Here is a 14,571-nt window from a genome sequence, read left to right as displayed (position 1 = left end):
TACTCCAGTGCCCATATACCCATCACACATCCTCCATCCCATAGTCCCGTTTCCATATACATATCCGCCATCCCATAGTCCCGTGCCCATATACCCATCAAACATATCCTCTATCCCATAGTCCCGTGCCCATATACCCATCATACATATCCTCTAACCCATAGTCCAGTGCCCATATACCCATCACACATCCTCCATCCCATAGTCCCGTGCCCATATACATATCCGCCATCCCATAGTCCCATGCCCATATACGCATCATACATATCCTCCATCCCATAGTCCATTGCTCATATATCCATCACACATCCTCCATCCCATAGTCCCGTTCCCATATACCCATCATACATATCCTCCATCCCATAGTCCGGTGCCCATATACCCATCACACATCCTCCATCCCATAGTCAACCATTATGACATCATAATGAGCGGCGGCAGGGCTTGCAACCTTTGATGACATCATCGTCGCCATGGCAACCATTGTGACATCATAATGATGATGGGGCTTGTGGCGCACACACTGCTTCCCCAGTATGCAAATAGGGGCATTGTGACATCACAATGAGGGGCGGGGCTTGACGCGCACACACTTTTTCCCCCAGTATGTAGATAGGGGCAAAATTTTTTGGTGAATTGGAAAGCGCAGGGTTAAAATTTCACCTCACAACATAGCTTAGGACGCTCTCGGGGTCCAGACGTGTGACTGTGCCAAATTTTGTGGCTGTAGCTGCGACGGTGCGGATGCCTATCCCGGACATACAAACATACACACACACACACATACATACACACATACACACTTTGAGCTGCCCGGGCATAGTAACTAACTGTGGTTAGTTATAGAATATTATAATTATCCTCCATCCCATAGTCCCGTGGCCATATACCCATCATACATATCCACAATCCCATAGGCCCGTGCCCATATACCCATCATGCATATCCTCCATCCCATAGTCGAGTGCCCTTATACCCATCACACATCCTCCATCCCATAGTCCCATGCCCATATACCCATCATACATATTCTCCATCCCATAGTCCCATGCCCATATACCCATCATACATATTCTCCATCCCATAGTCCCATACCCATACACCCATCATACATATTCGCCATCCCATAGTCGAGTGCCCATATACCCATCACACATCCTTCATCTCATAGTCCCATACCCATATACCCATCATACATATCCTCCATCCCATAGTCCCGTGCCCATATATATCCGTCATACATATCCTCCATCCCATAGTCCAGTGCCCATATACCCATCACACATCCTCCATCCCATAGTCCCGTGCCCATATACATATCCGCCATCCCATAGTCCCGTGCCCATATACCCATCATACATATCCTCCATCCCATAGTCCCTTGCCCATATACATATCCTCTATCCCATAGTCCCGTGCCCATATACCTGTCATACATATCCTCCATCCCATAGTCCGGTGCCCATATACTCATCACACATCCTCCATTCCATGGTCAACCATTATGACATCATAATGAGCGGTGGCAGGGCTTGCAACCTTTGATGACATCAGCGTCGCCATGGCAACCATTGTGACATCACAATGAGGGGCGAGGCTTGACGCGCACACACTTTTTCCCCTGTATGTAGATAGGGGCAAAATTGTTTGGTGAATTGGAACGCACGGTGTTAAAATTTCGCCTCACAACATAGCTTAGGACGCTCTCGGGGTCCAGACGTGTGACTGTGCCAAATGTTGTGGCTGTAGCTGCGACGGTGCGGATGCCTATCCCGGACATACAGACATACACACACACATACATACACACTTTGAGCTTTATATATTAGATTACACACTGCGTAGGCGACCACTGTGGCGGCCCCCAGACTGGGGGCCCCCACAGTGGTTACCTACGCAGTGTAATAGTATATTTCACCACCCTCCCTGGAAGCTGTGCCGGCTACCTGATGGGGCCACAATGAGAGGAAAAATAGGTTTCTGGGGGCCCCACGGTTGTCGCCTATACAGTTTAATAGTATATCATTCTCGTCACCACGCTCCCTGGAAGCTGTGCCGGCTACCTGATGGGGCCCCAATGAGAGGAAAAATAAGTTTCTGGGGGCTCCAGAAACCTATTTTTCCTTTCATTGGGGCCCCATCAGGGAGGGTGCAGAGACAGCAGAGAAGCTCACCACGCCAGGCTAGCCATCATTCTCTACATAGGGCAGGCCGCAGGGCAGGAGTCAGACAGGGAGCCCGGCGGAGAGCGCACACCACCACCACACAGCCGGGTCGGCACTGCAGGACAGCAGTAGTCGGGGGCTGGCAGAGCAGACCTGCCTGACTCCGAGGAGGAGGACACTGGATGCACTGGGCAGGCCGCAGCACTGCAGGAGTAAGACAGGGAGCCCAGCAGAGAGCACACACCACCACACAGCCGGGCCGGCACTGCAGGACAGCGGTAGTTGGGAGCCGTTCGAGCTGCATGACCGAGGAGGAGGACACTGGACGCACTGGGCAGGCTGCAGGGCTGCAGGAGTAAGACAGGGAGCCCGACAGAGAGCACACAACACCACCACCACCACACAGCCGGGCCGGCACTGTCCGGCACTGCAGGACAGCGGTAGTCGGGAACCGGCAGAGCTGCATGCATGACCGAGGACGAGGAGGACACTGGACGCGGCACTGGGCAGGCCGCAGGGCTGCAGGAGTCAGGGAGCCCAGCAGAGAGTCCACCACCACCACTCACCACCACACAGCCGGCAGAGAGTCCACCACCCACCACTACACAGCCATCAGCCAAGGACATTGGACTGTCACTCACTAGTCTGTGTGACAGACTGTCTGTCTGTCTCCCCTAGTGTCCCCTGCTGGACCCCTTCCTTCCCCCTGCTATTTTATACACTGTGTCTGTGTGACTCACCGGACCCGCGGACTAAAGGGCTCAGGGCTGCGGTTGACACAGTCTGTCTGTAACAACAGGAGCGGGAGCAGCAGGATGAGCGGGGGCGACGTCCTCTGTTCTCTGTGCTGGCATTGCTATTAGCCAGGCAGCAGGCAGCTACAGTAGAGGACAGAAACACGGGGCGGGGACTCACCGCCCATCAAGAACAGGCGCCGCCCGAACCACTGCAGCGCAGCAGCAAGGTCACGCGACGGCCAGGAGAGGAGACGTCACGTGACTCATCATCACCAGCCAGACCTTCAGGAGCCGCTGGAGCCAGTCAGGGGGCCGCCGCCTGACCGCGCGGCGCGTGCAAAGCCAAGTAATTGTCGGTATGTGCACGCATGCGCTCTTAAAGGGCCTGGCGGCCGCCAAACATTTGAAGGAGTAGTAAATTTAAGGGGGCCCCCCGCGACCTCGGGGCCCACCGGGCATTTTCCCGGTACCCCGCCAGGCCAGACCGAGCCTGCCAACGTTTACAGCCACTTTTACTATTTATTTAACATCTTTGCCCTGGGACTACAGCCCTACCTGTGGAGGGCTACAACATCATAGCTGCGCCCAGCATCCATCCCAGAGAAGCAATACCGCAGCGTTGGTCACCTCTGACTAGAAAGCCACAGGTGGCGTCACGTATTTCACAATCTAATAACTTTATTTTCATTTTTACCACATAAATACCACACAACTTTGCCCTATTTTATTACTGGACGCCTCTGGGCCACGGACCGGGTCGCTGCCGCCGTGACACCGTCCCCCATGGAAGTCGACGGGCCTGGTACCGAGTACCCCCAGGCCCCGCGGGGCGCTCCATATATATATGCTGTACACACAGATAATATATGTATGTGTGTAGTGTATGTGTGTGAATATGTACATATAGATGTGGTAGTGCCAAGTGACCGCAACATCCAAAAGAAGCTGGAGAAATACCAGGGCTTCAAAGGAGAACTGGAGAAAATGTGGAAGGTGAAGGCAACAGTGATTACAGTGGTGATAGGAAGACATGGAACAGTGACCCCGAAGTTGGAACAATGGCTGCAGCTAGAGTTGAGCGACTTTTGGATTTTTTAGGGTCGAGTTTCGTCTCGTGAAACCCGACTTTTCCAAAAGTCGGGTCGAGCAAGATCGGCCGATTATAGAGAAAAGTCGGGGTCGTCCCGAAACACGAAACCCAATGTAAGTCAATGGGGAATAAAAGTCGGCAGTGAGAGGAGGACAGGAAACACACCTACAGTGCTCATTTGAATGCCAAAAGCATCAATTCTTCTTACTTAAGCTGGTCAACCTTAATGAACTTCATAATACAAGTTACGCACTGAAAAATGGGGGTTATTTGGCTAAAGTTGTGGGGGGGTAGGGCTGGCTCCAGGTTTTCATGTGCCCTGGGCGAAAGAGCGCCCCTTTAACACATACCACAACTCATCATGCTCCGATACGGCAGAGAAATAGCGGTATAGTACAATGAAAAATACTTCACTTTTTACATCTCATGACGAGGCCATCTATTTCTCCATACAGAATCATTGGTCCCATATAATGTTTGAAACAGTATATGATGAGCTCCACATAATGCTACAGTATATGTTGGTCCCCATGGATGAAGCTCCACTGTCTTATGGGCCCAAATAATGCTCCAAACATAATGGGCCCCATTTCTAATGCTCTAGTGTATAATGGGCCCTGTAAATGCTGCTCCAGTGTCTGATGTCCACCTTTGGAATGTTCCAGTGTATGGTGGGTCCCATCTATCATTCTCCAGAGTATAGTGCTCCCCAAAAATTGCTGTCCCAACTTTGAAAATAATCAAATAAGTCTCCTCGCTAGGGAATCCCTGTACTAGTCTGGACTCCTCGTCGTCCCCATCTTCCATCTCACTGCACAGTATTTCAACCTTGCAAGTGATGTGATCCTGAGAAAGCAGGGGGGGCCCACTCGTTGGTGACGGCACTGGCACAGGGCCCCTGATAGTACGGTGGTGTGTCTGATGGCTGGAGGGCCGAACCTGCACTTTCATCTGCAGCTTCCTCTTTGTCACCGTGTAAGATGGAACTGTATATGGGAAGGGTAACCTGAGTTTCATCAGGGTCATATTCAGGCCGTGTAGCGTGCGAGGGGAATGTAGTGGTCTGGGTCAATGTACCAGCAGATTCATCGAGCAGTGGCTGGGCATCAGTGCACTTGTGTCGCCCCCAGGAGTACGGTCGCCACAGTGGCATTACCTTCCTCCTAGGAAGTGTGATGTCATGCTTGGGAGCAACGAAGGATCTCTCTAGCAGGTTAACTGATTGGGCGGCGTTATTCCCACGAGTCATGACCCTCCAAACAGCGTTCATGAAGGCAAAGTGTTTGTTTTACGTGGGCAGTATGGTTGCAAAGCTGAACCTTAAAGGAATGTCCAGAAGGGAACCACCAGGAGTGGAGCCTACGGTTAAATTCGACTCCACCTGGGAAACCTCAACCATGCCAGCTACAGAACAGATGCACACATTGCAAGCTTAATTCCGTTAACGAACGAGACTCCGTCATGCCCCGCGGTCCGAGTCCGGCTTACTAGAGGGACACGTGAGGCTCTGGCACATGAGATTGGCCAATAACTGGTGTGTCATGCCCTTACATGTCCGTGGCTGCATGTGCGCTACACTGAAAAGGCCAGCGTTTGTCGCTTACAGGTGCAGATAACCCGCTGAACAACGTTAGTGATGGGGATCACTGATTACAATTATTACCCGTGAACGATTATTTCCCAGTAAGTGCAGGTCAACCGCAGTTCCGGAATTAGGCCTAACCGTCATTCCTGAAAAAATGAAAAACTTACGTGTGCAAACCACAGGTGCTGTAGCTTGCTTAACCGCTCGCCAGCCGTTCTCACGCCAAGTATGGATTACACGTGATTGCACAAAGGTGAGAAAGGGTACCGTATCCCCGGATAACATGTATGGATAGCGTACACATTCAAAATATATGTCTATACATCAGGAGGCAGGCTCAGACGGTGTCAGGCCCAGTATGGATTGCACGTGATTGCACAAAGGTGAGAAAGGGTACCGTATCCCAGGATAACATGTATGGATAGTGTACACATTCAAAATATATGTCTATACATCAGGAGGCAGGCTCAGACGGTGTTAGGCCCAGTATGGCTTGCACGTGATTGCACAAAGGTGAGAAAGGGTACCGTATCCCCGGATAACATGTATGGATAGCGTACACATTCAAAATATATGTCTATACATCAGGAGGCAGGCTCAGACGGTGTTAGGCCCAGTATGGCTTGCACGTGATTGCACACAGGTGAGAAAGGGTACCGCATCCCCGGATAACATGTATGGATAGCGTACACATTCAAAATATATGTCTATACATCAGGAGGCAGGCTCAGACGGTGTAAGGCCCAGTATGGATTGCACGTGATTGCACAAAGGTGAGAAAGGGTACCGTATCCCCGGATAACATGTATGGATAGTGTACACATTCAAAATATATGTCTATGCATCAGGAGGCAGGCTCAGACGGTGTTAGGCCCAGTATGGCTTGCACGTGATTGCACAAAGGTGAGAAAGGGTACCGTATCCCCGGATAACATGTATGGATAGCGTACACATTCAAAATATATGTCTATACATCAGGAGGCAGGCTCAGACGGTGTTAGGCCCAGTATGGCTTGCACGTGATTGCACAAAGGTGAGAAAGGGTACCGTATCCCCAGACAACATGTATGGATAGCGCACACATTCAAAATATATGTCTATACATCAGGAGGCAGGCTCAGACGGTGTAAGGCCCAGTATGGCTTGCACGTGATTGCACAAAGGTGAGAAAGGGTACCGTATCCCCGGATAACATGTATGGATAGCGTCAAAATATATGTCTATACATCAGGAGGCAGGCTCAGACGGTGTCAGGCACAGTATGGATTTGACGGCCCAGACTACACAGCGGAGGAGCAGGGAGAGGTAAAGATTGCAAATGCTGGGGCCCTGCCCAAGCAAGGGGGGCCCACTCGTGGGCGTCGGTACTGGCACTGGGCCCCTCATAGTACGGCGGTGTGTCTGACGGCGGGTGTGCACCACCACCGTCAGAGACACTTGATTGCACTATGAGGGACCGTGTGCCAGTGCCCGCGCCCAAGAGTCGGCCTACCCACCTGTCCAGGGCAACGGCACTCGCACGGTGTCGTGCGCTAGGTGGTGACCCCGGCCATGGGGGGGAGGCAGCACAGTTAGGGAGTTTTAGAAAGTGGCATATGTTGATGTTGGACATTCAGCTGATGCAAAAGTCGAAATAGGTCAAGTCCCAGGAAGAGGTGGACCAAAGCAAGCCATTTTTCTGTCACCCTATGTGTCATCAGGGGAAGTTGGGACAAAATCTTTGGAAACCCATGCATGGTTCATTTTAATGAAGGTTAGATCATCCACATTTTGGGTTGACAGACGGGTCCTTTTTTCTGTCAGGATTGATCCAGCTGCACTGAAGACTCTTTCCGATAGCACACTTGCAGCTGGGCAAGCGAGCTCCTGTAAGGCATATTGGGCCAATTCAGGCCAGGTGTCCAGTTTAGCGGCCCAATAGTCAAAGGGGAATGACCTGTGTGGGAGAACATCGATATGGGAGGAAAAGTAGTTTGTAACCATAGTTGACAACTGCTGTCTCCTGTCACTTTCCATCGATGCTGTATTACCAGTTGTGTGAGCGGTACTTGAAAAATCAGTCCGCAACATTGTCATGAAACCCCTGTCTCCAACGCCACTTCTGCTGTGTGCACCATGAACACCTCTGCCAAGCTGCCCCCGGCCCGTACGGCTCGTGTGAGAACCATCACCGCTGCTGTGTGCTGGGAATGCCTCAAGCAACCGATTTACCAGAGTTGCTTGTTTATTAGCCAATATTAGGTCAAGGTTCTCCTGTGGCATGATGTTTTGTAATATGCCTTTGTAGCGTGGATCCAGGATGCTGGCCAACCAGTAGTCGTCATCGTTCATCATTTTGGCAATGCGGGGGTCCCTTTTTAGGATCCGCAAGGCATAATCTGACATGTGGGCCAATGTTCCCGGTGTCAATGATGCACTGCGAGTGCTGGTTGGAGGAGCACTTTCTGGCAAATCCACATGCCTCCAGTCACGCACAAACCCTGTACCAGACCTTGCCACGCCAACATTTACTGGCATGATGTTTTGTAATTTGCCTTTGTAGCGTGGATCCAGGATGCTGGCCAACCAGTAATCGTCATCGTTCATCATTTTGGCAATGCGGGGGTCCCTTTTTAGGATCCGCAAGGCATAATCTGACATGTGGGCCAATGTTCCCGGTGTCAATGATGCACTGCGAGTGCTGGTTGGAGGAGCACTTTCTGGCAAATCCACATCCCTCCAGTCACGCACAAACCCTGTACCAGACCTTGCCACGCCAACATTTTCACTTGCCCCACGAGATGCATCCTCCTCCCCTAAGTAATCATCCCCATCATCATCCTCCTCCTCCTATTCTTCCTCCACCTCGTCCAGGAGAGGTCCCTGAGCAGACAATGGCTGAATGTCATCAAGGATTCCCTCCTCGTCAACATTGGCTGCAGACGCCTGCTCCTTAAGGTGCGTCAAAGTTTGCATGAGCAGACGCATAAGTGGGATGCTCATGCTTAGGATGGCGTCGTCTGCGCTTACCAGCCATGTGCATTCCTCAAAACACTGAAGGACTTTACAGAAGTCTTTCAGCTTCGACCACTGCACACCTGTCAACTCCATGTCTGCTCTCAAAGTGCCTGGCCGTGTATCCTCCCACAAATGCATTATGGCCTGCCTCTGCTTGCACAGCCGCTCCACCATGTGCAGGGTGGAGTTCCACCTTGTTGCAATGTCGATAATGAGGCGGTGGTAGGGAAGGTGGAGCAATCGCTGCAGCTTCTGCATACGAACTGAGCGTACAGGCGACCGGCGGCTGTGCGCGCACAGTCTTCGCACATTCTGGAGCAGGACTGTTAACTCTGGATAATTTTTGAGGAAGCACTGCACCACCAGGTTCAAGGTGTGAGCCAAGCAAGGTATGTGGCTGAGTTTTGAAAGGGCTATGGCTGCCACAAAATTACGGCCGTTATCACTAACTACCTTGCCTGCCTCAAGATGTACACTGCCCAGCCATGACTCAGTTTGTCACTTCAAGTACTCGGCCAGCACCTCGGCGGTGTGTCTGTCGCCCAAACACATCATCTGCAACACAGCCTGCTGATGCTTTCCACTAGCTGCTCGATAGGGGGACACCTCATGTGCAACAGTGGCAGCTGCAGATGGAGTGCTCGTACGACTGCGCTCTGTGGACGAGCTTTCGCTTCTGGAGGAGGAGGAGGAGGGTTGAACGCCTACAGCCAACTGTTTCCTATACCGTGGGCTAGGCAGCACTGTCCCACCACCGCTGTCCCCTGTGGACCCTGCATCCACCACATTAACCCAGTGCGCAGTGATGGACACGTAACGGCCCTGGCCATGCCGACTGGACCATGCATCAGTTGTGAGGTGCACCTTTCCACTCACTGACTGCTTGAGTGCATGGACAATGCGGTCTTTTACATGATGGTGGAGGGCTGGGATGGCTTTGCGAGAGAAGAATTGGCGACTTGGTAGGTCATAGCGTGGTACTGCATAGGCCATGAGTTCGCGCTTTTCACCAACCGATAGGGCATCATCTCAAACGAGATTAGTTTGGCAATGTGGGCGTTCAAACCCAGTGTACGCGGATGAGAGACTGAGTACTTTCTTGACCTACTCATAGTGTCTGGGAGGGTGAGCTGGACTTGAGAGCTGCATATGGTGGAAGTAGCGGTGGACAGGGCGGACTGAGAGAGGGTTGATGATGGTGATGGAGTTGGTGTTCTTTCTGATGGCCTAGATTCAGTATTTCGTTGATATAACAGTGGGATTCCCTGACTGCTGTGGCCTTGCAACGACACGTCAACATTTGCTGCTTTGCTAACCAGTGGGCTTACAGTGGGGGAAACAATGTAGCTCTGTTGACTACCTTCTTTGTGATCAGTTGCACATGTGGCACTTGAGGTTTGGTGTTGTGTCCACACTTGCAAGTGCATGGTGGTTAAATGTCTAAGCTTGCAACTGGTATTCAAATTTTTCAGATTTTTCCCTCGGCTAAAGGTCTTTGCGCACTTCTTACAGATAACCTTGGCCTGATCATGAGGATTTTGTTCAAAAAAGTGCCACACTGCACTCTTCCTACTTTGGCAGACATTTTGCGGCCTAGCACGCTGTGATCTTTTGACCCTCTGGACAAGCTGTCCAGCAACTCTTTTGATTTTTGGAACCTGTCTTTGGAGTGCTCCGGGCCTGCCAGATAACAGCTGTTGCGATGTCGATGTCTGCTGTGGATGCTCCTCATCTGAGCTATTGGAAGCAGCACCCTCTTCCCCCAATGGATGCCAATCTGGGTCAACAACTGGGTCATCCATCACCTCCTCTTCAATGTCATGTGCACCTTCCTCTGTGTCACCGTGTATGGTGGTATAGTGTGCGGGAAGGGGCACCTGAGTCTCATCAGGGTCAGAATCTGGCTCTGTACACTGCGAGGACAATGTAGTGTTCTGAGTGAATGTAGCAGCAGAATCATCTATCAGCGGCTGTGCATCAGTGCACTCCATGTCAGATTCATCTTGGCCAGGGTAATTCACCATTTCACTTGATAATCCAGGCATGGTATGTGAAAACAGCTCCATGGAGTAATCAGTAGTATGGCCTGCGTCATCCTTCAATCTTGGTTGGGGTGAAGGACACAAGGAAAGGTGTGGTTCAAGAACATGAGCCTCCAATGACGACTCAGTGCTTTTATTTTTTACAACTTCAGAAGAGGAGGCGATAGAGCTGGAGGCTGAGTCAGCAATGTAAGACAAACATTTTCCTGAAGCTCTGGCTTTAAAAGCCGTTTGCCAACTCCTAGAAAACTAAGCCTTCGAGGCCTTGTGGAGCCAGACGATGACACAGGCTCAACACCTCCTGCATTCGGTCCTATTTTGCTTTTGCCACTACCAACAGATCCACCACCAACACCATCATTACCAGCTGCCAACCCCTGCCCAATTCCACGGCCTCTTCCACCAGCCTTCCTCATTTTTGGTAGAAATGTAGACAAAATCCAACAAACTATATAGTAATGTAAAACAAGGTACAAGGTGTCTATAGGACGGGAGATTTTGAATTTCTGCACACACTAATGGACACTGGACACTTTTAGATTGTGTGAGGCCCACTGAATATCACAGCGCTATGTCACAGGCTCGATGGCACAGGTGTGAAAAATGTCACTAGAGGATAATGGAGATTTTGAATTTCTGCAGACACTTTTGGACACTGGACACTTTTGGATTGTGTGAGGCCCACTGAATATCAGAGCGCTATGTCACAGGCTCGATGGCACAGGTGTGAAAAAAGTGACTACAGGATAAGGGAGATTTTGAATTTCTGCAGACACTTGTGGACACTGGACACTTTTGGATTGTGTGAGGCCCACTGAATATCAGAGCGCTATGTCACAGGCTCGATGGCACAGGTGTGAAAAAAGTGACTACAGGATAAGGGAGATTTTGAATTTCTGCAGACACTTGTGGACACTGGACACTTTTGGATTGTGTGAGGCCCACTGAATATCAGATCGCTATGTCACAGGCTCGATGGCACAGGTGTGAAAAAAGTGACTACAGGACAAGGGAGATTTTGAATTTCTGCAGACACTTGTGGACACTGGACACTTTTGGATTGTGTGAGGCCCACTGAATATCAGAGTGCTATGTCACAGGCTCGATGGCACAGGTGTGAAAAATGTCACTAGAGGATAACGGAGATTTTGAATTTCTGCACACACTAGTGGACACTGGACACTTTTGGAATGTGTGAGGCCCACTGAATATCAGAGCGCTATGTCACAGGCTCGATGGCACAGTTGTGAAAAATGTCACTAAAGGATAACGGAGATTTTGAATTTCTGCAGACACTTGTGGACACTGGACACTTTTGGATTGTGTGAGGCCCACTGAATATCAGAGCGCTATGTCACAGGCAGAAATTGGCTAGTGTATCACAAATTACAAGGTGTATGTAGAATTGGGCAGAATAGGAATCTCCCTAGAGTGTAGGTCTGTAAGAACGGAACAAGTCCTCCACTTATCCTTCCACAGTGACACACAGATAGCTTCACTGTGGCTGTGATAACAGCCGTTACACGGTACTGTGTGAGGAGCGTACACCGCTGTATGGTGTGAAAAAATGCACGCTCAGTACCTCAGCAGGACAAAAAAAAAAATTGGGATTGCTTTTAAAAAAGCAGTTTGCAGAGCAGTGGGTAAACAGCAATGCAGCTGTCAGGAAGCCTTAGAAGGCAGCCTAACAACCAACACCGCTGATCCACCACAATATAGCCTCCCCTTGCACTGCACACACAGTGACTGGTGTGTTGTACAGGCAAAATCGCTAGCAGCAGAAGCAGTTTTTTTTTCTTCTTCCCTGCCTAACGCTCTCCCTACAGAATCAGCAACCTCTCCCTATGCTAAGATCGGCAGAAGTAAGATGGCGGTCGGCGTGCACGCCCTTTTATGACCCCTGTGACGCCCACCAAAGCAAGCCAATCACTTGCATGCCCTTCTGAAAGATGGTGGTGGCCCCTGCCTATGTCATCACGTTGCCCACAGTGTCCGTGGATCCTGATTGGCTGAAAAAGAGCGCAAAACAAACTTTTGAAACGCGACTTTGGCGCGTAAGTCGCCGACCTCGTGGCCGACCTCATCCTAGGGTCGGGTTTCGTTTCATGAAACCCGACTTTGCCAAAAGTCAGCGACTTTTGAAATTTTTCGACCCGTTTCGCTCAACTCTAGCTGCAGCATCTCAAATCTGTGTTCAGAAAAGCGCAATGCTGGGAACAACTAAGATCCGGCGCAGAACCCTCAAACTCCCAGGCCTCTGGTAGAGGACCAGAGAATGAGGATGGAGAAAAAAAGACCACCCCCATTGGGGGGTGAGACGGAAGATTATATATAATGTTATATATAATATTTATTTTAGTAGAAATGTAATTACTTGATGCTGTATAAATTTGCAATACATTTTGGTCTGTTTTTAGATGACTGTAAAGAAAACCTTATCTAATTTCCGGAGGACGCACCATGACAATTGGCAGGAACACAAGCAGCAATTCACGGATGACCAGTTGGTGGTATTAAAAAATTTAAAAAAAGACACTTGAATCTAATTCCAGTGATATTGGTTTCTGTGGGTGATTTGTTCAGAGCACATCAGTCGCTACAGCTTTGTGCAGTACAATATATTATGGATGTTGCTGTAGCTAATAAATATCTTTATACCTTATGACCATGCACCATATATGTGATGCTAACATACAGAGAATGATGCAACCCATGAAATAATAGAAGGCTGCTCTGTGTGCGCAAATGATCCAGCTTTTTCTGCTTGTGAACAGTCTTTACTTATTTTTTTTTTATTAGTACAAAGTAACAAGTAGAAATGTTTCCAAAAGAGCTAGATATAATACATTTATTTTCATAACAAAGGAATCTGGACAAAACACAATCCAGATACAGATGTGGCGAAGGTTATCATATCTCACAAGGCCCCATCCTGATAACGTGTCACAGAAGGTTCTCACTTAAGGCCCCATTACACACAACGATATTGTGAACGATATGGTTGCAATGTCACCAGTTTGGTGACGTTGCAGCGACATCAAGACGACATCGTTGTGTGTGACACTTAGCAACGATCAACGACCAGTTGACTGATCATTAATCGTTGCCTAATGGACTGGGCCATAAATCTATCATTGGTCTCCCGCTGGGCAGCACACATCGCTGCATGTGACAGCAGGAGACCAACAATCAGCGAGCTCCCAGCGTCATACAGCAGACGCTGGGAGTTGGTATCTAGGGTAAACAGTGGGTAACTAAGGTCGCGCGGCGCTTAAATACCCGATGTTTATCCTGGATACCAGCATGCTCGCTGGTCCTGATCGCTGGTGAGTCTGCCTATGTGACAGCTCACCAGCGATCAGCTAACTATGTCCCAGTGATCCCATCCACGTCGGATCGTTGGTGGGATCGCTGGGACATTGAAGCGTGTAACGGGGCCCTTAGGGGGAGTAAGATAACTGAGGTGGTTTGCTACCCTTAATTACTATTTTTGTCCTAAATTCTTAACAAGCCCAACTTAGAAGTTTTAGTTTTGGGGCACCCAGTTGCCCGCGCTTGAAGCTTCGGGTGATTTTCCTGGATGGATGACACTTGTACTTGAAAAATATTTGATTTATCAAAATACAGAAAGACATTAATAACTGGCTTTTTTGCCACACACCACAAAGACTCAATAAGACTTATTATTATTTTTTTTTTCCAGATGTGTTAAATAACTGTATAAACTGTAGAAACAGTAGAAAAACATTGTTCAGGTTGCAACCTTTTACATGAAATGACAGGGTTGGCTTGTAAGGAGCAGCTTTGCAGACAGAGATGCTAGGTTTCAGCTTTGTGTCCGGTGACATGCCATATGTTAGTGTTTTAAATTATTTCCTTATTTTGCTCTTCGTTTAAAGCACTTGACTGTTATTTAATGTATTATGTCTGTGTATGTATATCATGTGAATATGTA

Source organism: Dendrobates tinctorius, unplaced genomic scaffold, assembly GCF_039654945.1.
Source record: "Dendrobates tinctorius isolate UK_male_01 unplaced genomic scaffold, ASM3965494v1 ptg000205l, whole genome shotgun sequence".
NCBI lineage: Eukaryota > Metazoa > Chordata > Amphibia > Anura > Dendrobatidae > Dendrobates > Dendrobates tinctorius.
Note: the sequence above shows the minus strand (reverse complement) of the source record.